At 45.9% G+C, this 27,618-nt stretch overlaps 1 protein-coding gene and 1 long non-coding RNA gene across 3 annotated transcripts in view; one reads left to right on the top strand and one right to left on the bottom strand.

Moving 5' to 3' along the window:
* The window catches only part of ENTREP2 (endosomal transmembrane epsin interactor 2), a 395,143-nt gene that overhangs the window by 199,262 nt on the left and 168,263 nt on the right, over window positions 1–27,618 (top strand). The gene's annotated exons all lie outside the window — the stretch shown is intronic.
* Window positions 15,934–26,172, bottom strand: LOC101442091 (uncharacterized). Its single transcript, XR_009185282.2, has 3 exons — window positions 25,795–26,172; window positions 22,102–22,201; window positions 15,934–20,778 (listed from the first exon to the last, which is right to left on the bottom strand). It is a non-coding gene; the product is annotated as an uncharacterized lncRNA (long non-coding RNA).

Raw genomic sequence — 27,618 nt, 5'->3', positions numbered from 1 at the left:
GAGGCCCCTCTCCGGCTCCCTCCCCTGGCCCACATGCAGTTTTTTGGATGTCACTGCTATATACTTTCTCCCTTTTTAAGGTGGTTGGCCTAATAAATAAGGTAAGTTTTGCATGAGTGTTGTAACATTTCTCATTACTCTATGGTCATACCCCATATGTTTTCTGGGTTAATGTAAATAATATTGAAATTATATAGTAGACATTTTCCTGAGGTATGTCTAATGCACTTGAGCATTTTGACAAGTCAGCTGTGATGATAACTTTGATAGGAGATTTGTATTCCATTTTGCATAAGTAATTTAAATTTGATTGAATCTTTGACTATAAATCCCAGAGGTATAAAGATCTAGCTCCTTAATGTGTTGAAGTCCGTTTCTGATATTTTATCAAATGTTTCATTTTAAATTATTCTGTTTGCCATAGTATTTTTAAAAGAAGAGTTTTTTGCCTGAGATTTATAATTAACCTAATCTGATTACTCTATTTTGTATGAAATAATAGGAAGATGTTAGTGAAGTTTTAGGGACAGCAAACATAGCATAGCATCTGTGGCCCCACAACTTAGATACTCTTTACGGAAATAGTTGCATGTAGTTTTGTAGATATAGCTCAGAATCCACCCCCATTGTACACGGTAGTTGTTTGGCAGTAGTTGAGGAACACTTTTAGGCATGGATTTAGCTCTGTTCTAGAATTGCAGTTTTGTGTAATTATCAAAACTCAGTTCTTTATGTCTCCTTTAAAACACCATTTACTATCTTATATTTTATGTTTAATAAAACATTTCAAATAATTTTACAGAATTATCTTGGACCCAAAAGAATGAATGGCCTTTGTTCAGTCCTATATGCCTGTATATGTTGGATGAATTACTTTGCCTTATAATTTAGGTTCCTGTTTCCTATTTTTAAATGGAGGGAGCTAAGGGTCAAAAACTTAGGGAAACTGTACACACTGGCCAGAGCAGGAACCAGAACCCACATCTTTAATTTTTTTGTTGACCCTTAACCACTGATAATTTCAAACACATACAGAGGTAAAGAGATAAACTGGACCTTTATGCCCCCATCACTCAGCCGCAATACCCAACGTCAGCTGCCACGTGGCGAAGGCAGACGGCCGCCACCTCCGCGAGGTCCCCGGGCCGCCGGCAAGCCTGGCCGTGGGCCCGCTCCTCCCGGCTCGCCTCTCCCCGGCCCCTCAGGGCCCTCTGTCTCGGCACCTGGGCTGCGCGCGAAGCCTCACATGGCGGCTCCAGCGACATGGCGGCTCCAGCGACACGGCGGCTCCAGCGCCACGGCGGCCGCAGCGACACGGCGGCTCCAGCAACATGGCGGCTCCAGCAACATGGCGGCTCCAGCAACATGGCGGCTCCAGCAACATGGCGGCCGCAGCGACACGGCGGCTCCAGCAACATGGCGGCTCCGTCCTGTTTTTATCAGACGCAGCGAGGGGACAAGAGGACCGAGTCTGCCCCGAGGCTCGCCTTACTGGCCCCAGCTGAAAGGGTTCACCACGGGAATGGATTAGTTCACAGCCTAAACCTTCTCTTTTGGGGATTCATAAAATCGTTCCCTCACAGCCGGCCACTCCATTCTGGAACGGCCCGCCTCCGCTCAGCCCGCACCTTCCTGACGCTCACGCGTCCGCGCTGCGCAGGGCTCGCCCCGCGCGCTCCCCTCCAGCGCCGGCGCCACAGAGTTCTCCGTATTTATGGAAAGAACACTGAGTAGATTGTCTTCCTTTTAGAGTAATACTTTAACAAATAAAAACGATGCCTGCTACTAATAAATAAACAGTACAGGACGTGCACCTGTGAAAACAATAAATTACCCAGAATTACACCGTCTAGAAATAGTGCTAATATTAGATGAACAGAAATTTAGGAATCTCTGAAAGCATTCACTGATGGGGAAAAAACGAGCGAGGAGGGAATAAGACTGTGTTTGAAACAATCGCTTTTATTTGAAATTAGAAGAGCTGAAATGAAACTGAAATTAATATTAAACTTCAGACGAGTATTTCTTCTCCGCAAGATGCATTTATTTTTGAAGTAAAACCCCCACCCTTCATACAGATCCTCTTCATTGTAATTTCTCAAATCTCTCTTCTCTTCCTCTGCAAATAGACAGGAGCCCTCGCGCTTTCCCGTGTGCCATCACTTGGTTTCCACTCGTGTCTTTCCTGTTCCTTGCTGTTGCCGAATCGTCTGCGAGGCTGGCCATGATGATGTTTCAATTCCCACTTTGCCCCTGGCTCCTCAGTCCTGTCTCTAGTCTCCTTTTATTCACGGGCTCTCGTTTCATCGCCTCAAGTCCTGGCCGTACGTTCTCTTTAGGCTTTTAGGTGGCACGAGGCACTCGCGGGGAGTTTCTGGTTCTCGGCCTCCTCTTCCCGTCTCGCCCGCGTTCCGGTCGCCTCCCGGCCTCCTGTGCGGTGCTCGCTGCCCCCGCGCGTGCGCGCACACTAGATGCCGCACTCGGCGTGGCGCCGGCGCGGGAGTTCTCCCGGCAGCCTTCACGCGCCAGGAGGGTCGCCTTCTCGTCAGAGCTGGCTTGAGGGCGGGAGAGCGCAGGGGGTCTGAGGGCCCCGGTTCTCGCTCTTTCTTCTGAAACCCAGGAAGTGTGCCCTTGGCGAGCCAGGGGCGTGCCCAGTCCGTGACCCCTGACCTGTCCCTCGATTCCAGCCGCTGCTCCTTCGCTGAGCCCCTGAGGAGCTGTGTATGAGCTTCTGTTCCAAAGAGAGTTACAGAGCCCCCCAGGCCCCGCGCCCCTCGCCCGCCCGCGCCCCTCAGCCGGTGCTGGCCCCCGCCGGCCGCTGCGCCAGGGAAGCAGGCGCGTGTGTTCGCCGCGAGCCCAGGCTGTGTCGGGCGCGGGGGGCCCCACGCCGAGAGGCGTGGACACTGAGCGGCGCTGCTCCCCCGGGGCGGCCTCTGCCTCGTGTTTCAGTCCCCACAACAACCCCGGGTGAGGGCCATGACTGTTACACACCCTCGGGTGAGGAAACTGAGGCAAAGGCGACCACGCCCCGTCTGCCAGGCTCGGAGGCAGTCACTGGGGCACGATCCGCTCCAGGACAAAGCGGGCGAGACCATTTCCTGCGTGGAAACGCGTTAGCGTGACCGCGAGGACGGCACTACCCCGCGCGGGCCGGCGGCGTTGCGGAGCCGAAGCGCTTTTCAAAGTGTCGTTTTAATAACGTCATCATTACGAAATGCCCGCCAGGGGCTTCTCTCCGAGTGTGTTTTCTTCTGTGACTGTCCATTCCGTCCTTCCGGAAGTCGACTCCCGCTCGGCCCTGTCCCGGGCTGTGGGTGGGAGTCGGGGGTCGCCCCGTGGCCCGCAGGGCTCCTACCCCCGTGCTGCTGAGGAAGGAACGGGGGTCAGCGGGAAGGGAGGCGGCCGCCGGGGATCGCCCCGCGGGGAGCCCTGGATGCAGCCAGCCTGCCTCCGCCGCCTCCAGGCCGGGTTCCTTGAGGGTCCCTGCCGCCCGGGGGTCAGGTCGGGGGGCTCTGACGCGGGTCGCGGGGAGCTCTGTGCTCTGCCCGGCGCGCTGGCCGTCCTCACAGCACCGAGCTTCAGGTGTCAGCCAGGTCACGCTCTCCACACGGGCCTGCGAAGGGCCCCGTGGCTGGTGGGCACGTCGAGGCCGCGGGGTCCGGGAGCGGTCACCTGCCGCCAGGAATCTTAGGGGAGTCCCTTAGTGCTCGCTGGGTCCCGAGAAAAATGGTAGAAGTGGATTCGTGCCTGCTCCTTATTAGCTGATATTATAGCCCAATATATTTTTCTTCTCTAACATAAAATCTTTTAAATTTCTAAATGGTTAAAAGTCATTTTTCTAAATCTATTTTCTTCCATTTATGTTTGTGCTATGTTTGTACTTCATCCAGATTCTGGTGCAGTTGGATTATAAACACCAGTGGGAAGGCTATGTCTAAATTTCTTACCTGCAAACCACCCAGCACAATCTTTGCATCTTTCAGAATGAAGTGCAAGGTAATGGGAGTGGTTGGTATGTTCAGCTATTAAACAATTCTGTTTGACTTTTGGATATTTTACAGGCTAGCTGAATATAGGATCAAGTTTTAAAATTCTGCCTGATCAGGTAATTGTCATATTTTTAAATAAAATGACAGGATGCTGTCTATGGTTGTAATAAAGAGATAGCAATTTAGTGCTTTAATACATTTGAATTTTTATGTTCTAATTTAGTTAAAGAATAGAGAGAAATACGGCTTTCAATAATTGGGTTCCTTGCAAGTGAACTTAAAAGTAAAAAAAGAATATTTACTATTTTTTTCTGTAGGTCTTGGAACCTTGATGTAATGGGCTCTTGAGATAAAAAAAATATGAGAAGTATAAAAACTGGCACAGTGATCAGAAAGAGAAGTATATCTTATCTTCTTAGAAATGATGAATTCTGAAAGTTAATGAAAACTAAGACATCGCCACATGCTGTTCTAAACTTGCGATGTGTAGATTTTCCCGTGGCAATAAAAGCATACCTTTTCCTTCTCCATAACAGTAACTGTCCTCCAAGTGACCACCAATGGGGCAAGCACCCCAAGCTCCTTCCCCCGCTGCTACAACAGACGCCGCACACTGGCTTCAACAGCAGGGCTCTGTGGCTCGCAGCTGTGCGGCTAGAAGCCCAAATCGGGGTCAGCAAGGCCGTGCTTTCTGCCCACAGGCTGTGTCTGGGGTGGGCTGCCCGTGACCCCGCATCCTCGGCTTTCCTTCCACGGCTGTGCCCGAGGGCGCCTCTTCTTTCTCTCCCAGAGTCTGTTGGCTTGCAGCTTCTGGCCGCTCCCTGCTCTTCCGCATCCAGCTTCCTTTGCTTCAGAGGCCGTCAGCCCCATTGGATCAAGGTGCACCCCACCAGTTTGGGGGCACCTTACGAAGCACATCTGCAGAGGTCTGCCTCCACGTAGGTTCACAGGGCCAGGGTTGGGGCCTGGGCGTGCCTTTTGAGGGGGACGTGGTTCCATCCAAACAATTCCAGGCCCTGTATTAGGAGACCAGAGTGCTCTGTCCATCTCTCCAACCCCAGGGATCCTTGGGTCTGAGCCTGGAGACTTTCCTCCTCGCCCTGATCCTGGGACCCGCCTGTCCCCAGGCACCTGCCCCGGCCTGGCCCCACTTCCCGGTCCAAGGACTACTAAACGGGGAGCCCACAGCCCTGCTGGCAGCCCTGCTGCACCTCCTGGTTTACCCTCTCCTTACACTGCCAAGTCCAGGGGGCCTCTTTCCCGACCTCACAGGCACAGTTGGGGCATCTCCATGTGGCTTCTAATTGAGCAGAGGTCACCAGCTCCCTGCAGCTGCTCATCAGCCCCTCGTGGGCGTCCCCTCTGCAGGCTCGGTGGCTGATACTCCAGAGCTACCAGTCGTCCTCTCTGCCTGTGTTCTCTCTTGTGGGAGTTAGCCAGGCTCGTGGCTGCAAACATCATCTCTAATTGCTTCCTGGAACTCAGCCACGCGGGTCCAGCTGCTGGGCCCGTAGCTCCTTTCGATGCCTGATAGGCATCTCACATTCAACAAATCCAGGGGAGAATGTCACTCCCAAGTTTGCTCCTCCACTCTTCTCCATCTCAGAAACTGACACTGCCATTTACTCACTTGTCCTGGACAAAAATGTGACCATTCTCCTGGACGCCTCCCTTTCTCTTCCAGCAAGGTCCAGCAGCAGGACCTGTCAGCTCTGCCCTCCTGATCCACCCATCACTTAACCACTTCTCGGCACCTCCTCCTCCACTACATCCCTCGTCTAAGCCCCTGTGATCTCCCGCTGGACCAGTGCAGCCGGAACACTCTTGCTCACTCCACTGCTCTCCCTCAAGGCTGTTCTACCAGGAGGCCCTGCGACCTTTTAAAGGCCCGAGTCACCTCGTGTCATTCCCTGTTTAGTTCTCCCGTGGCTTCCCGTCTCACTCGGAACAGTCGTCTCAGGTGCTCACTGTGCCTCCCCAGCCTCACGTGGCCTGTCCCTGCCCATTTCCCGGACCCCTCCCCTCTTACTGCCCACGCTCGGCCCTTCTGCACGGACGCTCCCTGGCCTCCCTGCTCTTCCTCTCGCCCCCATCTCCCTGCCTGCCTTTGGGTCTTTGTCGTGCTATTTTTCCTGTTTGGTATTCTCTTCTACAGGAGCCTACCCTTGGTCTTCTCTCCTTCTCTGCTTTCAGACTCCTGCAACTTCCCTGTATGGGGGACTTCCAGATATATTTCTAGTATTGAAGTCTAGTTTAATTCCATATTGTAGTCAGAAAATGTTCTGCATATGATTTCAATTCTTTTAAATTTAATAAGTTGTTTTTTGTTTTTGCGGCCACGTGGTATATCCTGGTGTTCCATGTGCAGTTGAAAAGGTGGCATCCTCGGCTGTTTTGGGTTGAGTTTTCTATAAATGTCAGTTAAGTCAACTTGGTTGATAGTATTGTTTGGTTCTTTTATAGCCTCTCAGGTTATGTCTACTTGTTCTTACAAATAATGAGAGAGCAATGTTGATGCTCCCAGAATAATTGCAGATTTGGCTATTTCTCCTTCCAGTTCTTTCAGTTTTTGCTTTTTGCATTTGTGAAGAATATTTGTTAAATGCATACCAAGGATTGTTTTGTCTTCTTGGTGAATTGACACTTTCCTCATTGCATGGTATGTCATTTTCTATACTTCTATTTTAATCTATTTATAACTACATTTTGAGTGGCTTTCTCATAGACAACAAATAGTTGTGTATATTTTTTTCCTACCCAGCAATGTCAGTATTTTAATTGGTGTGTTTAAACCATTTTCACTTAATTATTGATATGTTTGGGTTTATGTCTACCATTTTATTATTCATTTTCTGTTTTTCTCCTCTCTTCTAATTTCTTTTCCCTTTCCAGTATTCTTTGAGATGATTTTAATAATTTTTAGGATTCTATTTTAACTTATTTATTGGCTTTTTTACTTTCTCTTTGTGTAACTTTTTAGGAATAAACAAGGATTACAATATACTTACTTAACTTTTCAAAAGTACTTAGAGTTACTATTTTACCACTTAAAATATAAAAACCTTAAAACCACATAAATCCCTTTGTCCTATTCCCATTATGTTATATTTTTATGTGTTTTAAATATGTATAATTGATTCGGGATTCTGTCAGATAATGTCATAATTTTTGCTTTTAACAGCCCTAGGCATTTTAAGTACTTTGAAAGGCCAAAACATTTTTATTATATTATATTTACCCAAATATTTACCATTTTTATTTGCTTTTTCTTCATTCCTGGTTATAAGATTTCCTCTATTATCATTCCCCTACCACCTGAAGAAATTCCTTCAGCATCTTTTTTTCCTCTCTTTATTTTTTTTAAAATGTTACTTTCAAAAAATATAAGAGGTCCCCATATACCCCCCACCACCCTCACCCCACTCCTCCCACATCAACAATGTCTTTCATCATCATGGCACAATCATTCCATTTGGTGAATACGTTTCGAAGCACTGCTGCACCACATGGATAATGGTTTACACTGTAGTTTACACTCTCCCCCAGTCCACCCAGTGGGCCATGGCAGGGCTTAAAATGTCCAGCAACTGTCCCTGCAGTACCACCCAGGACAACTCCAAGTCCTGAAAATGCCCCCACATCACATCTCTTCTTCCCTCTCTCTACCCTCAGCAGCTACCATGGCCACTTTCTCCACATCAGTGCTACAGTTTCTTCCATTACAAGTCACAATAGTTTCATAGTAGAATACCAGTAAGTCCACTCTAATCATACTTTATTCCTCCATCCTGTGGACCCTGGGATGGTGATGTCCACTCCACCTCTATCCATTCCACATGGATGATGGATACATTTCTCCTCCTTGCAGCTGTAGGCACTCTTGGCTCCCTGCTGTGGTGGTTGATCTTCTTCACCTCCCTGTTAGCTGGCAGGGGTAAGTCCAATAAACCAGAGGGTAGGAGTTGCAAGTCTGCAGGCTCAGGGCCTGGCTGTCACATGGACAGTCCAGAGGTTCAGGTCTCCTGAGTATACACCAACCCCAGGGCCAACCACAGGTCCAGTAAAGTGACAGAAGAGGCGTGTGTAGAGAGGTCACATCTGAGTCCAGCTCCATCACACTCGGGAACACAAACTCCAAAGTAGGGCCCACTGACAAGGCCCTGAACTCCAGAGCCATCTGCCATGACCGTAGAACCTGTGGGTCTCTGAATGAGTTCCCTGCGTTTTCCTTCACCTGTGATTATCTTTACGTCACCTTCACTCCTGAAAAATGCTTTTGCCTATAACTGAATTCTAGATCAGTAATTTTTTTCTTTCAACAAATTAAAAATGTCATTTTTCATTTTCATTTTCTTGTGGTCATCATAATTTCTCGTACTACCTATATTGCCATTTATATCCTTGTTTTCCTACTTGTGATATGTCTTTTTTTCTGGCTTCTTTAAGGATTTTTTCCCCTTTTTCTTTGATTTTCACCAGTTTGATTATCTTTTTGGGCATGGCTTTCTTTAAGTTTGTCCTGTTTGGAATTTAATGAGTTTCATGGATTAATAAATTTATATTCTTTTTAAAAATTGGTAAGTTTTCTGTATTATTTCTTCAGTAATATTTTTTACCTGTATCATTCTCCTATTCCTCAGGTACTTTCATGGCATGAATTTTAGACCTTGAGCTATTATCCTATTTGTTCCCGAAGCTCTGTTAATACCTTTTCAGTTGTATTTCTGTCTGTAACTCAGACTTGTTAACTTTTTATTGAACTATTTTTAAGTTCACTGTCTCTTGTCTGTCTTTTCTATTCTAGTGTTGAGTCCTTTCTGTGAATTTTAATTTTTATTATTTTATTTTTCAGTTCTAAAATGTCTATTTTTTAAGCTTGTATTTTTCTATGCTGATACCTTTTGTCTTTCCATTTGTTTCAAGAGTGTTCCCTTTTACTTTATGGAGCAGGAATATAATAGCTGCTTTAATGTTCTTGTCTGATAATTCTGATATGTGGATCATCTTGGGGTTGATATATACTTATTACCTTTTTCCTGGATAGTTGTATAGATTTTTCTAGTTATTTTATGTTGAATATTTTCAAATTGTGTTCTGGGAATTTTGAGTATTACGTTATGAGACTCTGGAGCCTGACAAATTCTTCTGGAGAACGTTGGGGCTTGTTTTTAGGTGAAGGCTGCACGTCCTGACTTGCCATGTGTGGGCTGTTGGTCAGTGTCAGTTTAGTTAGTGAAGGATTTGCAGTGCTGCTTTATCTGCCGTATATTTGAGACACTCATCCTACTGGGGCCTGGAGTTGTCCACACCACATTTCACTTCTTCCATCCTTTGCTGTTTCTGGTCAGTACTGTGCACGTCAAGCTCAGTGAGGAGCCCAGGACCTCACGCACTGAACTAAAGGATTTCTCGCTCATCGTTCCCCTCTTCATTATCTTCCTCACATTCTCCTGCTTGAGGGGTACCTGTTCCTAAGGATCTAGCTCTAGAAGGTAGGTGTTAGCCTCCATACTCCCATTGACTTACCATGACTACACCTGCCTCAGGGCAAAATGGTGAGAGAAAAGAGCCTGTGGGGCTGCCAGTGTTGCCACTCCCACCTCCACTGCCCCACCGTCTAAAATTGCCACTGTTGCTCTCCTGGAGCTGTAGCTTCCTTACTAGTGCTCACCTGAATTGTGAACCTTGTCTTGCAGCCTCCCTTTCCAGTCCTCTGAGAGAGAGTTCCTTGGGTTTTTCTGTCTGTGTCTGTTCATAGTTTCTGGAGGTATGGGAGGCTAAACTGGTAGATCCTGGAAGCAAAAAACAAAACCAAACAGAGGAAAAATAGGGACCCACCACCACCACTGGGTTGTTCTTTGAGCCTCAAGTTCCCTTTGTGCTTTCTAGCATGCAGTTATTAACTTCTCAGTCCTAGGATAGTTGCTTTGTGTATTTTGTCCAGGGCTTTGGGTTGTAATATTTGGAGAGAGAGGGTGGAGTGTGCTTACTCCAACTTAACTAGAAAGAGAAACCCAGGCAGTGAATTTTAATTAAGGAATTTATCTTTGCACCTTGTCATTTTATAAGTCATTCATTCATTCATTCAGTCACTCATTCATCTGATGTTTATTGATCATCTTCCACCTACTGGCACCATTCTGAACATTTAGAATCCAGTTTGGGACACAGATGCAATGCAATACCAGTCAAAATTCCAAAATCCTTCTCTTCAGGAATGGAAAGGGCCAGTCGTCATTTACGTGGACGGGTGAGGGCCCCAAAGCCAAAAACATCCTGAAAAAGAAGAAGGAAGTTGATGACTCACACTCGCAAATTTTAAAACTTATTACAAAGCTACACTAATCAAAAGAACATGGTCCTGGCCCAAGGGCAGGCATATAGACCAATGGAATAGGATTGACAGTTCAGAAAGAAACACGTCTATGGATAGCTGATTTTTGACAGGGTGCAAAGTCCACTCAGTGGGGGAAGAACAGTCTCTTCAACAGATGGTGCTGGGAAAACTGGCTGGCTGTGTGCAAAAGAATGAATGTGGACTCCAGCCTCACACCGTATATAAAAATCACAAAATATATTAAAGACCCAAAAATAATAACCAAAACTATTGAGCACCTAGAAGGAAACATGGGTAAGCATCTTCAGGACCTTGTGTTAGGTAATGAATTCTTAGACTTGACACCAAAATCCAAAATCATGGCACAACAACAACAAAAAATCGATAAATGGGACTTCATCAAAATTTAAAACTTTTGCACATCCAAAAACTTCATCATGAAAGTAATAAGACAACCTACAGAATGGGAGAAAAAAATTGGAAATCACATGTCTACTAGGGGTTTAATATGCAAACTTTATAAAGAACTCCTACAACTCAACAACAAAAAGACGAACAACCCTTATAGAAAAATGGGCAAAAGACTTGAATAGACATTTCTCTAAAGAAGATACACAAATGGCCAATACACATCTGAAACTATGGTCAACATCCTTAGGGAAATGAAAACCACAATGTGATAACATTTCACATTCACTAGAATGGCCACCATTAAAAATATTATAAAACTAATATGTGTTGGAGAGGCTGTAGAGAAACAGGAACATTCATTCATTGTTGGGGGTGATGTAAAACAGGGCAGCTGCTGTGGAAAATAGTTTGCCAATTCCTCAGAAAGTTAAATGTAGAATTACCCTATACCCACAATCCCACCTCAGGTATATACCCAGAAGAATTGAAAGCAGGGACTTAAGCAGATATTTGCACATTAATGTTCATAGCAACGTTTTTCGCAATTGGCAAAAGATGGAAGCAACCCGTGTCCATCAATAGATGAACTGATAAACAAAATGTACTATGTACATATAATGGAATATTATTCAGCTGTAAAAAGTAATGGAGTGCTGAGATGTTCAGCAACACAGATGAGCTTTGAAGGCATCATGTTGACTGAAATAAGCCAGGCATAAAAGGACAAATAGTATATGATCTCACTGATAGGAAATTATTAGAATAAGCAAATTCAGAGTGACAAACTAGAATACAGGTTACCAGGGGCCAGGATGGGGGTGGGAAATGGGGAGTTAATACTTAATTGGTGCAGGATTTTTGTTTGGGGTGATGGAAAAGTTCTGATAGTAGAGGTGGTGATGGTAGCACAACATTGTGAATTTAATTAACAACATTGTATTATATATTTGACATTAGAAGGGGACATTTTTAGGTGGTATGTATTTATGTTACTAGGATAAAAACTCACAGAGGACTGTACAACACAAACATTGACCCCTAACATAAACTATGAACTATAATTAATAGTACAATTATAATGTTCTTTCCTTACTTGGGGCAAAGATACCACACTAATCCAGTGTTAATAATGGACGGCAGGGAGGGGAATGTGATGTGGGAACTCTGTATTTTCTGCATTAATTTTCCATAAACCTACAACTAATCTAATAAAAAAGTATTTAATAAAAAACAGAACTACCAGCCAACTTTAAAAAAGTTTTCTCTTGCCAAAATTGGGACAGTGTACACATCAAAACTAGTAATAACTGCAGGGAAATGAGACATATCTAACATGTTTTAAATCTATGGGTTCATAATGATATTTACAAAACATTAAGTGGCTATTTATAGAGGATGCTAGGGAATGTACGTGTTCTCTTGAAAACTGGTAAATAAAGGGAAATAATCAAGCATAGTATGAGAGTATTACCAGCTCTATATTTTAAAAACTTCATTTAGTAAATGACGAAGAAATAACAGCATTAGATTATTACCATTTGCAGCCTCCTAGGAATTACATAGTAAGAGCTGTTTAAAATCACGTAAAGAAAGACAACCAGTTTTGACATTCTTCCTTAGGAATGACAGTGGCACAGCCCATCATCTTGCAAAGGCATGCAGCCAACATCTAACCAGGCGTCTAACTCCTGTGCTAAGTTACAGGAAATACCTAGAACAGGATAATACATTCACCTGCACCAGTAGTAGATAATCAGTGGATACAGGTGGGGGAAATGACAGGGGAAATGTCCAGGGTTTTCCAACAGACAGAGTATAAGGAAAAGAAAATAATGGAGATTAAAAGAGACAAAAATATATAGGCAACACTTATTGCAGTGGTGGTGGGCAGGACATAAAAAACAAAGCTTTTGCATTTTTAAATTTTTTGATACCCCAATTTATTTTTACCTTGGTTTTTCTAGATTAGTATGTATTCTATATCTAACCTTTAAACTCATCACTATAACTATTAATGGAACCTGGCAATATATTGGGCTTCATTTTTGAAGAGGTTTTGGATCACAAGAGGTTCAGCAATGGCAGGGGAGGAATACTGGTGTGGGATGTTGTTGACGGGGATGCATGGTTGGCAGGGAGTTCTCCAGGGCATGTGTCTAGGGTACATGGAAATGTTTGGATATTTTCATAGTGGTTACAATTGGGAATGACAGCTGAGGGAGTGCTGAGTTCCTAGCCAGGGAGCTCTGTCACAGTCCCTAAAGGAACAGCAACAATCCCCCAAGTGCAACGGCAAAGACCAAAAAAGAGGGAGGGTCCAACAATGAGCCCTTGATACTGGTGACTATGCTTGTGGGCCTGTGCACCTGGAATGTGAATGGGCCTGAAGCTGCAGGATGCCTAAGAGTTACCTCCTGAGAGCCTCTGTGTTGCTCAAATGTGGCCAGTCTCAAAGCCAAACTCAGCGTGTAAATGTGTTGCCTTCCCCCAGCATGGGACATGACTCCTGGGGATGAGCCTCCCTGGCGCTGAGGGATTACTACCAAGTACCAGCTGATGATGTAACTAGAAAATGACCTTGAATAAAAGGGTCAACTCAGACCAGCAGAATATCTCAGTCTACATATAATACCAGGAGTTAAACATGCTTTTTCCTGAATAAAAGGGGGAAATGGAAAGGACAAATGAGTTTATATGGCTATGAGTCTTCAAAAAGAGCTGGGAGGTTATCAGAGGGGTTGCCCTTTGCACATCTGAACAGAGTCCCAGAGACATATAAAGTAGATACAAGCCCGGGTATTGGTTCTTCTGAGGCTACAGAGACCCACAGGTTCTATGGTCATGGCAGATGGAGTTCAGTGCCATGTCAGTTGGTCCTACTTTGGAGTTTGTGTTTCTGTGTGATAGAGCTGGACTCAGATGTGATCTTTGTCCACAAGCCTCTCCTTTTACTTTTACAGGATCTGTCATTGGTGCTGGGGTTTAGTGTATACCCAGGGGACCTGAATCTCTGAACTGACCATGTGATAGCCAGGCCCTTAGCCTCAACAGACTTGCAACTCTTACCCTCTGGTTTATTAAACTTACCCCACTCAGCTAACATGGAGGTGAAGAAGGTCAACCACCATACCAGGGAGCCAAAAGTGCCTACACCTGCAAGCAGGAGAATTGCATCCATCATCCATGTGGAATCTAAGCCCCCCTCTTGATATAGATGTGGAGTGGACACAACCATTCTAAGGTCCACAGGATGGAGGAATAGAGTATGGATTAGAGTAGACTTACTGATATTCTATTCATGAACTATTGTGATTAGTAATTGAAAAAAGTGTGGCATTGGTGTGGAGAAAGTGGCCATGGTGGCTGCTGGGGGTAGGGAGTGGGAGGAAGAGATGTGATGTGGGGGTGTTTCTGGGACTTGGAGTTTTCCTGGGTGGTGCTGCAGGAATAGTTACCAGACATTGTATGTCCTCCCATGGCCCACTGGGTGCACTGTGGGAGAGTGTGGGCTATGGCGTGGACCACTGACCATGAGGTGCAGCAGTGCTCAGAGATGTATTCACCCAGTACAATGAATGTCTCATGATGATGGAGGAGGTTGTTGTTATGGGGGGAGGAGTGGGGTGAGGGGGGTGGGGGATATATGGGAACCTCATATTTTTTTAATGTAACTTTAAAAAAATAAAGACCAAAAAAAGGAAAAAAATATATATAATGGGTTTTTTAAATGAGCAAGACTAAACACTAGTGTCTAGGTTTGCACATTCAGTGATGAAAAAGTAACAAATTCAGCAGCAGAGCATACATGGCCCCTAAAGATATGGAACATTTATAAAAACCAATAAAACATGCCCCAACAAATAGCAAAGATTTAAGACATGGAAAGTGTGGTCCCTGACAACAAAATAATTAAGCTAGAAATACATAGTAAGAAGATAATTATAAAAATATATCTACATTTAAAAATTAAGTAATGTTCTTCTAAATAATCTCTGAATCAAAGAAGAAATTACAATGGTGTCTTATTTTGTCTGTACTGTTATGAAAAATAATTACAAGGGCTGGTGTAAACAACAAGAATATATTGGTTCGTGATTTTAGAGGCCAGGAGTCCCAGGTTAAGGCATTGGCAAGCCGTGCTTTTTCTCCCTGGGGGCTGTGTTCTGGTGCTGGCTTGTCACAACCCTTGGAATTCCTTGGCTTGAATCTCTACTCAAGATTAAGATCATGTTTTTTATGAGGTACGTGATTGAATCCCTAACAAAATATTTTGAGTTGAATTATCATATGAAAATGTGTGTGATACAGGTAAAGCTGTGTTTAGAGAGGAATTTATAGCCTTGAGAACATATATTAAACAGAAGCAGTAAGCTGCAAATTAATTATCTCATCCATCTCAAGAAGTTAGAAAAGGAAGAACAAATTAAATCTTGATACAATCATGGTGAGGAATAACAGAAAATAATTAAATGTAATTCCAATGTATAACAAGGATGATACAGGCAAAACTTGATTCATTTCTAAGTAATGGAATTAATAAACTTATGGTTAGACTGATGAAGATGGAAGAAAGACATAAATAACTAATATCAGGAAGGAAAAGATGGTATCAGTTTAGATCCTATAGACTTTAAAAATATGAGAGGATATTAGCAAGTTTATTCCAACATGTTTGAAAACTTAGCTGAAATGGAGGAATGCTTAGAAAGATATAATCTACCAAAATTAACACAAGAAGAAATACAAAATTGAATAAACTTGTTGGGGATTGAATCAGGTCCCCCCAAAGGCACATTCAGGTCCGAGCCGTTAGTCTTGTAACTGTGAGCCCATCTGTAAGTAGGACCTTGGAAGGTGTTATTAAGGTGCCCAAGCCAAACGAGGATGCCTTCATCCAGGACGGCTGACGTCCTTTTAAGCAAAGGTAACGACACAGAGAAGCCACGGGAAGCAGCCAGAGCTGGAAGCTGGAACCCAGGAGACAAGGAAGACCTGACCATGTGCATTGCCAGGTGGTGGAAAAGCAAGGAACCCCAAAGATGGCCCAAACCGAAGATTCTGACCAAATCAACACCGTTAACTATTGAAGAAATCGAACTTCCAATTAAGTACCTTACCTCAAAGAAAACTCCAGGCCCAGGTAACTTTGCTGATGCATTCTTCTGAACATTAGGGAAGAAACAGTACCAGGATCTTATATAGGAGAACATTTATTAAAGAGAATACATGAGACATGAAACAGAGGGACAATTCCCTATTGCGTTGTATGAAGGCATTAGAAAGAAAAGGCTATCTTAAACCTGACAAAGACCTCCTGATAAAGGGAAGAGACAGGGTATCTCTCTCATGAACATGGATGCAAAAATTGAAAAGAAAACTTGAATAAACATGGCTTGAGCATAGCAATGTATAACACAGTGAACCCTATTGTAAGTGATGAACTATAATAGTACAAGTATAAAAATGTTCTTTCATGAATTATAACAAGTATACCACACTAATGCACGTTGTTAATAATAGGTAGTTTATGGGGGGAGAGTACACCTAATGTAAACTATGGCCTATAGTTAATAGTACAATTTTAGTATTCCTTCATTAATTGGAACAAAGTTACCATACTGATGTGAAATGTCAACAATAGGGGATATATAGGAATACTGCAGTTTTTACAAGATTTTTCTGTAAACCCATAACTTACCTAGTTAAAAAAAATTTTTTTTAATCATCTTAAAGAGAAAAAGTGAAAAAAAGGATAGGCAAGTATATTTGTCAGCCAAAGGGGTGCTAATGTAAAATACCAAAAATCTGCTGGGTATTATGCAGGGTATTTATTTGAGGTAGGAGCTTACAGATACCAGGCCATAAAACCAAAGTTACTTCCCTCACCAAAGTCCATTTCCTCTTGTTGGAGCAAGATGGCTGCTGACATCTGCGAGGGTTCAGGCTTCCTCGGTTCCTCTGGGCTCAGCTCCTCTGATTCCTCCACAAGGTCAGCTGTAGGCTATGAGGCTCTCAAGGCTTTGCCTCTCTCCACAAGGTCAGCTGTAGACTCTCAGGCGAACAACTCTCTCTCTTTCCCTGGGGCTTCAGCTTCAGCATCAAACTCCAACATCAGAAAACACTCAACTCTGTTTTTTGCCATGTCTTTTATCTGAGACCGTACCCACCAAGGGGTGGGGAATCAACACCCTAATCAGAACTCAATCATGCCCAGGTACAGATCAGATTACAAACATAACCCAATATCTATTTTTGGAATTCATAGCCATATCAAACTGCTACAGTGAGGAAAAAGTAATATTCTTAGATGTAAGCTCCTAGAGATGCATAAAAAGGCTAATGCTTGGTACAGCAAATTAAAGAATTATTCTGTAATCACTCAACAGACGAAGAAAAGCTGATGATGCAATCAATAAATACTTGTGATTAAAAACATATTTGACGTACTTGTTGGTGTTCTCGCTGTGGCTTACTTTCCAACCTTAGCCTAGGTGCGAATAACTTCAATAACTGATACCAAGTGCGATGCAGTTTTTTTTAGGAGGTAGCAGGGATTGAACCTAGAACCTCGTACATACAAAGGAGGCATTCCACCACTGAGCCACCCCCGCTTCCCAATGAGAGTTGATTTTTTTTTGTTTTTTTAAGGAGGTACTGGGGAAGCAGGCAATCAACCAGTGAGTTATACCCCCTCCCTGCAATGCAGTTTTGATTCTACCTGGAGGAGGGTCAGACCCCACAGCCCAAGAGCATAGACCCACAAGCCCACCTTCATTGAAGACATCATTCACAAATTTGGGGTCTCAGGCCACCCTCACTGGCCACCAATGTAGCACCCCCAGGTTCAATAATTTGCCAGAATGACTTATCAAACTTAGGAAAGCACGGTCCTTACAATTGTTAGTTGTATTGTAGTGAGAAAGTATACAGATCAGCAGAGTTGCCCAGGGCATGTCTCAAAGGCAGAGCTCTGTGCCCTTGCCATGTGGAGTCGGCACATCACTATCCTGGCAGGTGGATGTGCATCATCAATCGTGGACGCTGCTTAGTGCTTCGTGCCCAAGAGTTTTCCTTGGATTTCATTATGTAGGCATGGTTGATGGCATCAGTGGCCACAGGGTTCTCTTCCTGGAAGGTGGGGCCAAGAAGACCTGGCTCAAATCCCCAGACCCCTAATCCCATGACTAGTCTTTCTGGTTTGGCCAGGCCCCCACCCCTAAGATGGCCCACCCTGCGTCTATTAGCATACTCTGTCAGGTAGGCTGAATGCGTGGGCACCAGGAATCACAGGAGACACTCCTATGCGCCTACCACAGAATTCCAAAGATTTAGGAGGTATTTCCCAGGAACTGGGGATGGAGGCCTGCTGAATTCTTTATTTAGCAGCTTATAGCCACTCTTCTGCATTTGTGACTCTGTGAGTTGGTGGCTGGTGTATCCTCTTCAAAGTCCCTTCTATCTTGCCCCCAGATTCAGCTGCAGCCATACCTCTTGGCTCGCTCTTCAGTCCTCCTGGCAGCTCCTGTGTCACAGCCTTATATTAATACTTCCTATTCCTTCCCCCTGGAGCTCTCATCACCCAAATGCCCCCTTGCCTTGGACACTCCCTTTTCTCAAGTCACCTTCTTAGAAGATGGCTTTCCTTGACCCCCCTATTTAAATTGGAATCCCCTCTCTACATTCTCTGCCACTTCATCTCTATGCCCCCTTTCCAGCTTTATTGCCTTTTAAAAAAAATTTTTAATAAAAAAAAAATATTTACATTACATAAATGTTACAAAAAATATATAGGAGATCCCCATATGCCCTGCACCCCATACTACCCCCATTTGCCCCCATTAACAACATCCATCCTTAGTGTAGTACATTCATCGCAATTGATGAGCACATTTTGGAGCACTGCCACTAAGCATGGATTATAGTTTACATTGTAGTTTTCACTCTCTTCCACACAATTCTGTAGGTTATGGCAAGATATATAATAACCTGTATCTGTCATTGCACTGTCATTCAGGACAATTCCCAAGTCCCCAAAATGCCCCCATATTATACCTGCTTTCCCTCTCCCTGACCTCAGAACCTCCAATGGTACTGCCACCACATCAATGATCTAAGTTCTTCCATTGCTAAAATCACAATAAGTCTGTAGTAGAATAACGGTAAGTCCACTCTAGTCCACAGTTCACTCCCTGATCCTGAGGATTCTAGGATGGTGATGCCCAGTCCACCTCTCATTGAGAGGGGCTTCAGTCCCATTCGGTCAATGGATGGGACTCTCATTTCTTTGGTATAGTGGTTGTCCATCATTACCTCCTTTTTAGTAGTCCTGTGTGAGTCCAGTGAACTGTGGAGTAGGTGTTGCAACTCCCCTGAGGTTCAGGGCCCAGCTGGCACAGGACATCCGAAAATTCAAGTGTCTTGGGTGTACACCCACCAGCTTCAGCACCAACTATAGGTTCGAATAGAAGGAACTAAAGAGGCATGTGTAGGAAAACCACAACTGAGTCCAATTTTGTCACACTGGGAAGTACAAATCCCAAAGTAGGGCCCACTGATGAGGCACCAAACTCATGAGCTATCTGCCCTGACCATAGTGCCTGGGTGTCTCCAGAGCCCTCAGGAGCCACTATTTGGGGCAGTGTCTTAATTTAGTAGCCAATGAGATCTTGCTAAGACGTACATAAGTATAACATCTGGAATGACCTCCCACTTCACTTGGAAGTCTCTTAACCATATAAAATCATTTGTCTTTACCTTTTCCCCCTTTTGGTCAAGGTCTTTTTCCAGTTGCTTTGCTAATTGGAGTTTGGTAGTAATTCCTTGATGCCAGGGAGGTTCATCCCTGGGAGTCATGTCCCAAGCTGGGGGCGGTGGGTGGGGGGAGTTATTGCATTTATATGCTAAGTTCGTTTATTGCCTTCTAATATACTTTATTCTTAACTTATTTAACTGTAATTTAACACGAGAATATAAACCTCATGAAGGAGTTTATATTTTGTCTATTTTTTCAATGCTCTATCCCTAGAATCTGGACTAGAGTCTTGCATATAATAAAGCACTCAAAATATATCTTTTGAACAAATGGATGGATCGATGGATGGATGTGTGGCATGGCATCGCCAAGATTGGGAATTACTGAGTTATAGAGCTTAGATGGAGTGTTTTTCTGTTACAGGAAGAATGATACTGAACAGTATCTTTAGTATCACCTTTTGTGTACATTTAAAAAATATCTGTATAGAGGAATATGTGTACTATCATATACACTATCATCAGTATTTTCTTGAAGGAATCAAAAGTTACTGTTTAAACTGAAAGTTTTAGGGAGGAGGCTGGAATGCATTGGAAAAGAAATCTACCTTTGCTTATGGTATTTTCTAAACAGTTTGAATTTTCTAACCTTGCTACTCATATTTTTGCTTTACAAGATTATCAGCTATTGAAACAAGTTTTTCTTTACATGCCTTGCTATTTTATTTAGTAAAATAATAAATGTTATAAAAAGATAAAGGCAATTTCATTACCAGCATTCAAGAAATGAATTACTAATTTTTAGGGATTTGCCTGAAGCAATGAAAGGTTTTGATTCATTGAGTAAAGTTCAGTATTTCTATTTTCTATGGCAGAAAATATTTTACTTACAACCTTAAGATTTTCAGCAACAAAAATTTCAGATAATCAGCACATCTTGTTCCCCAAATCATCTTCTTTTCTGTACCTTCGCTGTGATGTACAGTATAACAGAAATGACACGAAAACTCTTAGCAAATGGATAAAGTTTTCACAGTTCTACACTAAAGTTTGCTCCAGAGCCTGTGGCTGCACTTGCTGCCCTTGAGTCAGTAAAGCATGTGATGCTGCATGTGACCCAGGGAAGCAGGCTCCTCGTGTGGTTTGTGCATCTCAGCTGGTAAACCTAGGTCCATTTTCCCTGGTTTTTTTTTTAGTTGCTCAGTCTGTGGCACTCTTTCATTCTTCCTCCTCACGATAAAAATGTCTGCTATGATGCACGGTTTGGTGGAGGCTTCCTTCCTATAGAAACTTATGAGAAAAATGAAAGGCACTTTTTTTTTAATGAAAAAAGTCATTTTAAGAAACAAATTTGATCACCAAGACAAAGGAACTATTAAATTTATCATGAGTCTCAATTTTCAATCCATTTTTTTATCTTTTAATTTGTGATGAAAAATGACTGCATATTGGTCTTTTTAGAGATCGGGTGGTGCTGGGGAGTGGGCGGTGAAGATCCTAGTGTTTTAACAGGTGCATGCAGGCCACTTATACTGTAACAATGTTCTTAGCAGCCTGGAGGTACAGGAGAATTAATTCTACTGGGAGATGAAGAAGTTTCGATCCATTAACATACTACTTTACATTAGATTTTCAAACGAATGAGAAATTAATGGAGTAAAGAGGTCTCAGTGCTTTGGTGTGGTTATATTTATAAACCTGTTCTGAGTATAGCAGGGAACCATAAAATGACAACTTCTGTGACGGTCAGGCTAATGTGTCAATTTGGCCAGGTAATTGTGCCCAGCTGTTTGGTCAAGCAGGCACTGGACTAACTGTAATACAAGGGCATTTATGGACTTTAGTCCCCATTGACTTTACTGCAGTGGTAAATCATAGATAGCTGATTACAATTACATCCATCAGGGAGGTTGCCATCAGCAGTGAGTGACATTTTATCCAAACAGTTGAATGCCTTGAAAGGGGAAGTGATTCCAGCATTGAGTGAGAAGTTCCCAGCTCGTCTTTGGACAGCCAGCGTCTCCCAGAACTCGTCAAGGACCTTCCCTGGACTTTCGTTGGAGCCCCTGGTTGCACCTGCCTGCGGAACTGGACTTGTGCATCCCCACAGTCACATGAGAGACTGATAAAATCACATACTGTTGACAGATACCCCTTGTTGATTCTCTTTCCTTAGAGAGCCCTGACTAATACAACATCCCACCAAACTGAGAGGCATATGTCAGAGTACAGAAAGACTTGGACAAGTACAGTGTGGTGAGCCAAGAGTGCTTAGGGGGCTTGCGTGGGCCCTCGCCCTTTGTATGGAGGGCAGTCCCCTCTCCAGAGACACCAAGCGTGGTCATGGCCTAAATCCTCACCCGTGGTGGGGGGCAGAGAGTGTGGCACCTCCAAGGCTCAAGCTGCACTTGCCACAAAGCAAGAGTGGCCTTTTACGCTACCTGTCTCATGCGTGCGAAGAGGGAGCCTGATTGAAAAGTGCGGTGCTCAGGACGGCAGTCAAGGAGCAGAGGGTCTCAGTGATTCCCAGCAGGGCAGAGCTTCTGCTTTCACATGATTACGTAAGGGATGTGTTGACACGAGAGTGGCCACACAGGTCACAGATGAGATTACCTTAGCATTTCCTGGAGAGAAGGCTGAGCACGCAGGTTTTACTCTTAGGCACGAGCTCCCAAACCGTTCTCGAGGCTTGCCGAGGAACTCGTAAGAAAGGCTGGTTAAAAGCGGGAAGAAATGGAAGGTTATGGGGAAAATGCAAAGCCATGTACGATACACACACTGTCCTGCTTGCCAAAAATAAGTCCATCCCCCTTTTTTCTGCCAACCCTTTAAATGTGTTTCATAGAGAATGGATGAAGAGGATTGGTGCAAATAGGTTATTTACCACAAGAAAGAAGAACGGCCTTGGAATCCTTGAGAAAGTTGTACAGCTCGTCATTTTTGGAGCGTTCCGTTTTGGAATGCTCCCTAATCTTATGCTGGTATGTTTCCATAGCATTTATTCTCAGGCTCAGGGACACAATTGTTGCCAAATGCCCGGTCACAGAGGCCTGGCCTTGAGTCTGGAAATGGGTCTCACGCTGCCCCGCTGAGTCCTGGGCATCCTGGCTGGGGCAGGAGCTGGCGGGACCCCGTTGACCCAGGCGTGGCCTGGTCCTGGGCTGTCCTGGGAGGAGCGGGCCAGCCTGGCACACGCTGGAGCTCTCCTTAGCCTTCCTGCGCGCTCGCCAGGGTGACCGAGACCTCCGGGAGTTTCCCGGGACACCGTCCTGCGAAGGGCTGCGTGGAGCTGCCCAACCCGGGACAGGAGGCCCTCAGCACCTGCTTCCTCAGGCTCTGCAGGAGAAGAGTCCGCTTTCAGTGTTATCATTGTCCTCATTTAGCTCGTTTGTGCAGTTATATCTATTTTTTTAGAATTGCATTATATTATGCGTTTTAAACAAGTTACTGGTTGGTGTTTTGGTTGCCCCAGTGAAATGTACGTAATGCTTAGCGCTGTTCTGTGGTGACACCATCCAAACCACTTTTGGCTCTAGACTGAGCCTTAGAGAGTTTATCTAGATGAATTCTGGGCATTCTTTAATTAATAAAGCATGTCTAAATGAAAATAGATTGAAAAAAATTACTGGAAGTGTCATAGACATGAAAACACGCGTATGATAAATCACAGGGAAAACACTGCTCTGGGGTTGGGGGGCGACTGTGGGGCATGGGGGCACCGGGCAGGCCCAGCGGGCTCCTGGCACGTGGCCACTTTATTGCTTGCACAGCAGAAGGGACTCGGAACAGCAGGGGAAGGAGTCCACCCTGCCAGCCCCCGGGGAGCCAGCTGCCCGGTCCAGGCAGTGGACGCAGTGCCACGTGCCCCTCTCCACGGGGAGCTGGGGGGCCAGTGACCCTGGCCCCCAGGCAGGCAGCTGCTCGGCAGTGCTACCCGGCTCTGGTGTCGGGGATGAGGGTCGCCTGCGCGGCCCAAATGACGGGCTAATGCGCCGGGGGCGGGGAGGCCTGCCACCTGGCAAGCTCTGTGGCCTGGGAAGCAGCCGGGACTGGTCAGGGTTTAACACTCCCCCGGCTGCCTGCGCGCTCTGGTTAAATAGAGGCCTACCGAATGCCTGTACGCAAGTGAACAAGAGTGGAAACGTGGCACACCTGCACACAGAGTGGAAACGTGGCACACCTGCACACAGAGTGGCAGCAACACACACCTGCACAGAGTGGAAACGTGGCACACCTGCACACAGAGTGGAAACGTGGCACACCTGCACACAGAGTGGCAGCAACACACACCTGCACAGAGTGGAAACGTGGCACACCTGCACACAGAGTGGAAACGTGGCACACCTGCACACAGAGTGGCAGCAACACACACCTGCACAGAGTGGAAACGTGGCACACCTGCACACAGAGTGGCAGCAACACACACCTGCACACAGAGTGGCAGCAACACATACCTGCACACAGTGGAAACAACACACACCTGTACACAGTGGAAACATGGCACACCTGCACACAGAGTGGAAACAACACACACCTGCACACAAACAGAATGGAAACAACACACACCTGCACACAGAGTGGAACCATGACACACCTGCACACAGAGTGGCAACACATACCTACACACAGAGTGACAACACACACCTGCACACAGAGTGGAAACATGACACACCTGTATGCAACAGAGTGGCAACAACACACACCTACATGCAGAGTGGCAACAACACACACCTGCACACAGAGTGAAAACATAATATACCTGCACACAGAGTGGAAACATAGCACACCTGCACACAAACAACACAACATACACACACACAAACGAGTGGAAGCAACACACACCTGCACACAAACAAGCGCAAGTAGACACAACACACACCTGCACACAAACGAGTGGAGCAGCACACACCGCACACACACAAGCGCAAGTAGACACAACACACACCTGCACACTACCAGGGTGGGGGTGCATCAGTGTGTCCATGACTTCCCCAGGAGGGGTGTTGTTAGCATAACCTTTTATTTTAAAAAATACCACAAGACAAAGAAAGAGGAATAAAACACAACCAATGGACTCAAAGGAAAATAAACTCCTATTCTTAGAAAAAAATTACAAATAACCGTGAAACAAAACACAAAGTGAGGATGGTCAGGGCAGGGGCAGTGAGCACTGGAGGGAGGACAGATCCAAGGTGAATTTTACCTCTGGCATATAAATTCCTTTTTAGAAAGTCATAGCTCGTGCCTGTGGTGGGTTGAGCTGCGCACCCTCTCTGGGGCGTGGCCTTGGCCCGCCCGCGTAAGGGTGCTGGGTGTTGCTTGGTCAAGGTGGGCCCCGCGGAGCCACGCTGCGCTTTCGTTGGACGACTGGGACCTCTCTGGGCAGGGAGAAGCCAGGGCAGGCTGCTGCGCCATTGCCTCGTGCCAGAAAAGCCTGAGCCAGCTCACGGCGGTCAGCCCGTGATGCCACAGCCTCCAGGAAAAAAGCACCGCCTTACCACGCCTCAGTTTTGGACTTCAAGTCTCAAAACGGTGAGCCAATAAATTCCCGTTTTTTAACAAATGCATTGTATGGCATTTCTTTAGCAGCTAGGAAACTAAAACGCTTGGCATAGCAATTGGGTCATGGAAACCAGAGAACATGAAATGCAGTATTATTTAGAAAATGGATCGTGCACAACCTGGAACAAACTTAGCATTTGCTTGCCATTTGTTTTGTTGTTTGTTGACTAAGTATAATTATATAAATTATGGGAACAAATTTTGGAGTAAAATTTCAATGGAAACAGATTTTCACTGCAGTAAACCCAGACTGAGTTCCAGCTTGGGACGGATTCACTGGCTTGTTTATTGCTGTGAAGGAGACAGGGGCTCTTTTCTTTGTGAGATAGCCATAGGTTCTTCTCCTGCGCTTCCCTTGTGTTCAGCCCTCTGGGTACATTCACCTAAAAGGATTGCGTGTCCTTATTTTTCTTATTCAAATTAATTTGGCTGCAGCACCTCCTTGCACGGGGCCCTCCCGTCAGCCGTCGTCTGCTCCCTCTTCTCCGAGGCGTGGTCCTGGGCCCCGGTGGCCCATGACCCCTTGTTTCCTGCTGGGAGTCCTGTGATCGCAAGCTGGCCCCTGTCCTCACAGCACGGGGGCTCTGGGCAGGCTGCAGGGACCCCCCTGTGCGAGATGGACCCCCGCACCCAGCACCTTCTGGGCATGCCGGTGGGGAGGGGTGCACCCCCAGCCGTCGCCCGGGCTCAGGGAATGCCGCTCCCCACGTCCCTCCTCCTGACCCGCAGCGCCTGGCTCCTCACCTCTGTCTGCTCCAGGTCCAGCCGAGTGGGTTGAGGCGTCTCACCTTTCAAAAGGGCAGAGGCAGCGTCCTCAGCAGGCTTCCCGTTCAGGGCCTGCTGCAGAACGTAGCCTGCTGCCTCAGTGGGGTCCCGCCTCCGCTTGCTGGCTTCCCGCTGCTCTGGAATGAAATCCACCCGGCGTCTTCCTCAGCTGCCCCTGCCAACCCGACCCTCTGCCCCCTTCTTGGTGGCCTGGTGCTCCCTCAACCATACCCAGCCCGGCTGCCAGCCTTCGTCGTGTAGAAGGAGCGGGCACGGCCTGGTGTCTCCAGCGGGGAGGGTTCCAGGGCCCCCGGGGCCAGCTGCAGCGTTGTTGGTGCTTCCTCTGCCACAAAGAGAAACTCTCTCAGATAGCACTGGCTTACCCTCAACAGCCCTGCCACTTCATTGTTATTTTCTGGGTAATTGTAAATAAGACACATTCAATCTCCTTCTGGATAAAAGCATAATAGTTTCCATCAGCCATTTTGTTGAAAGCCACGGCATTTTAATATAATTTCATACTTAGGGAACTTTTATTTCTACAATTTGGCCTTCATTGTTTACATGGGGCTCTTTGGTTTCCTGGGTAACAAATAACAGTGACTGGAGAGGAGTCTTGGCAACATTTGTGAACATTTGTCGTCAACCCTTTAAATTGCACTGAACTTGGTCTCTGTGTCAAAAGAGACGCACGTTCTGTTGCTCGGCCTGGGCTCCAGGTCAGGCTGCCTCCCCGTGCTTCTCCCGGGACCTGCCTGGACGTGTGCCAGGTCGGCGTGGCTCTGCGCCGGGGTGGGCTGTGCTTGAAGACAGCGTGGGTTCATTCTGCAGCGTCACCACGCAATGGGGCTCCCACCCACACGGCACGCCTCTTGGCATGTCTGGAACCCTGGCAACCACCCGATTCCAGGATCTGCCCGTGCTGCTTCCCCATCTGTCGTCTTTTTCCTGGCCCCGATCCTCCGTCCCTAGGCTCTCCGCTCTAGCTGCCGATACTTACCCTCGAGCCCTCTTCTCCCCTGCGGACCTGGCTCCCCTGGAGGCCTTCCTTCTGACGTGATGTGGCCCCGCTCTCGGGCTCTGGGCACCTGCCTCGTGGGGAGAGGCTCCTGCTGCTCACCCAGGCCACAGGACTGTCGGACAACCACGTCATGGGTGAAGGCGGGTTCGGGGAACACTGGGACCCTAGTGCCCTTTTCCTGGAAATGTCCCCCACCTCCAAAGCCCCCGTAAGTTATTCCAGGATCCCCCTGTGAGGACAGTCATCAAGACAGCAACTGAACCCAAATTGTCCAAAAAATTCCACTCCCAGCATATCAGAACTTGGCTTGAGGGCACCCACTGCCAGGCTCCCCGGTGACGAAGTCTGCAATGGAAGTCTGCAGCACGGAGTTCATGCTTCCCTAGACGAGAAACAAGCCATTCTGCAGGGAGAGAGTAAAATCGGTGGGCAGCGAGGAAAACCTGGAAAGGATGATGCTAACAGCACCTGAGTGCCTGCTTCTAGGGGCTCCACTGCTCCCTCAGCTCTGCCTGGACCTGGGGGACCCTTTCTTGGAGTCTGAGAGCCAAGAAATCCCTCTGTGTCTGGTAACTGGTTTTTATTGTCTCAGTTTGCCAGGGCTGCTATAACAAACACCGCAGACTGTTTGGCTTATTTAAACAGAAGGAATTTATCATCTCATAGTGTTACCGGATTTCGTTTAGGTTCTTGGCTATGCTGCAGAAATGAATTTCAAGAGCACACCAGGTGACTTAGGCTAGACAGGGAAGAAAGAGAAATGGGAGAAAATCTACAGTTCC

Source organism: Dasypus novemcinctus, chromosome 3, assembly GCF_030445035.2.
Source record: "Dasypus novemcinctus isolate mDasNov1 chromosome 3, mDasNov1.1.hap2, whole genome shotgun sequence".
Classification (NCBI taxonomy): Eukaryota; Metazoa; Chordata; class Mammalia; order Cingulata; family Dasypodidae; genus Dasypus; species Dasypus novemcinctus.
The sequence above is the reverse complement of the archived record's forward strand: the minus strand, read 5'-3'. Positions and strand labels throughout refer to the sequence as shown.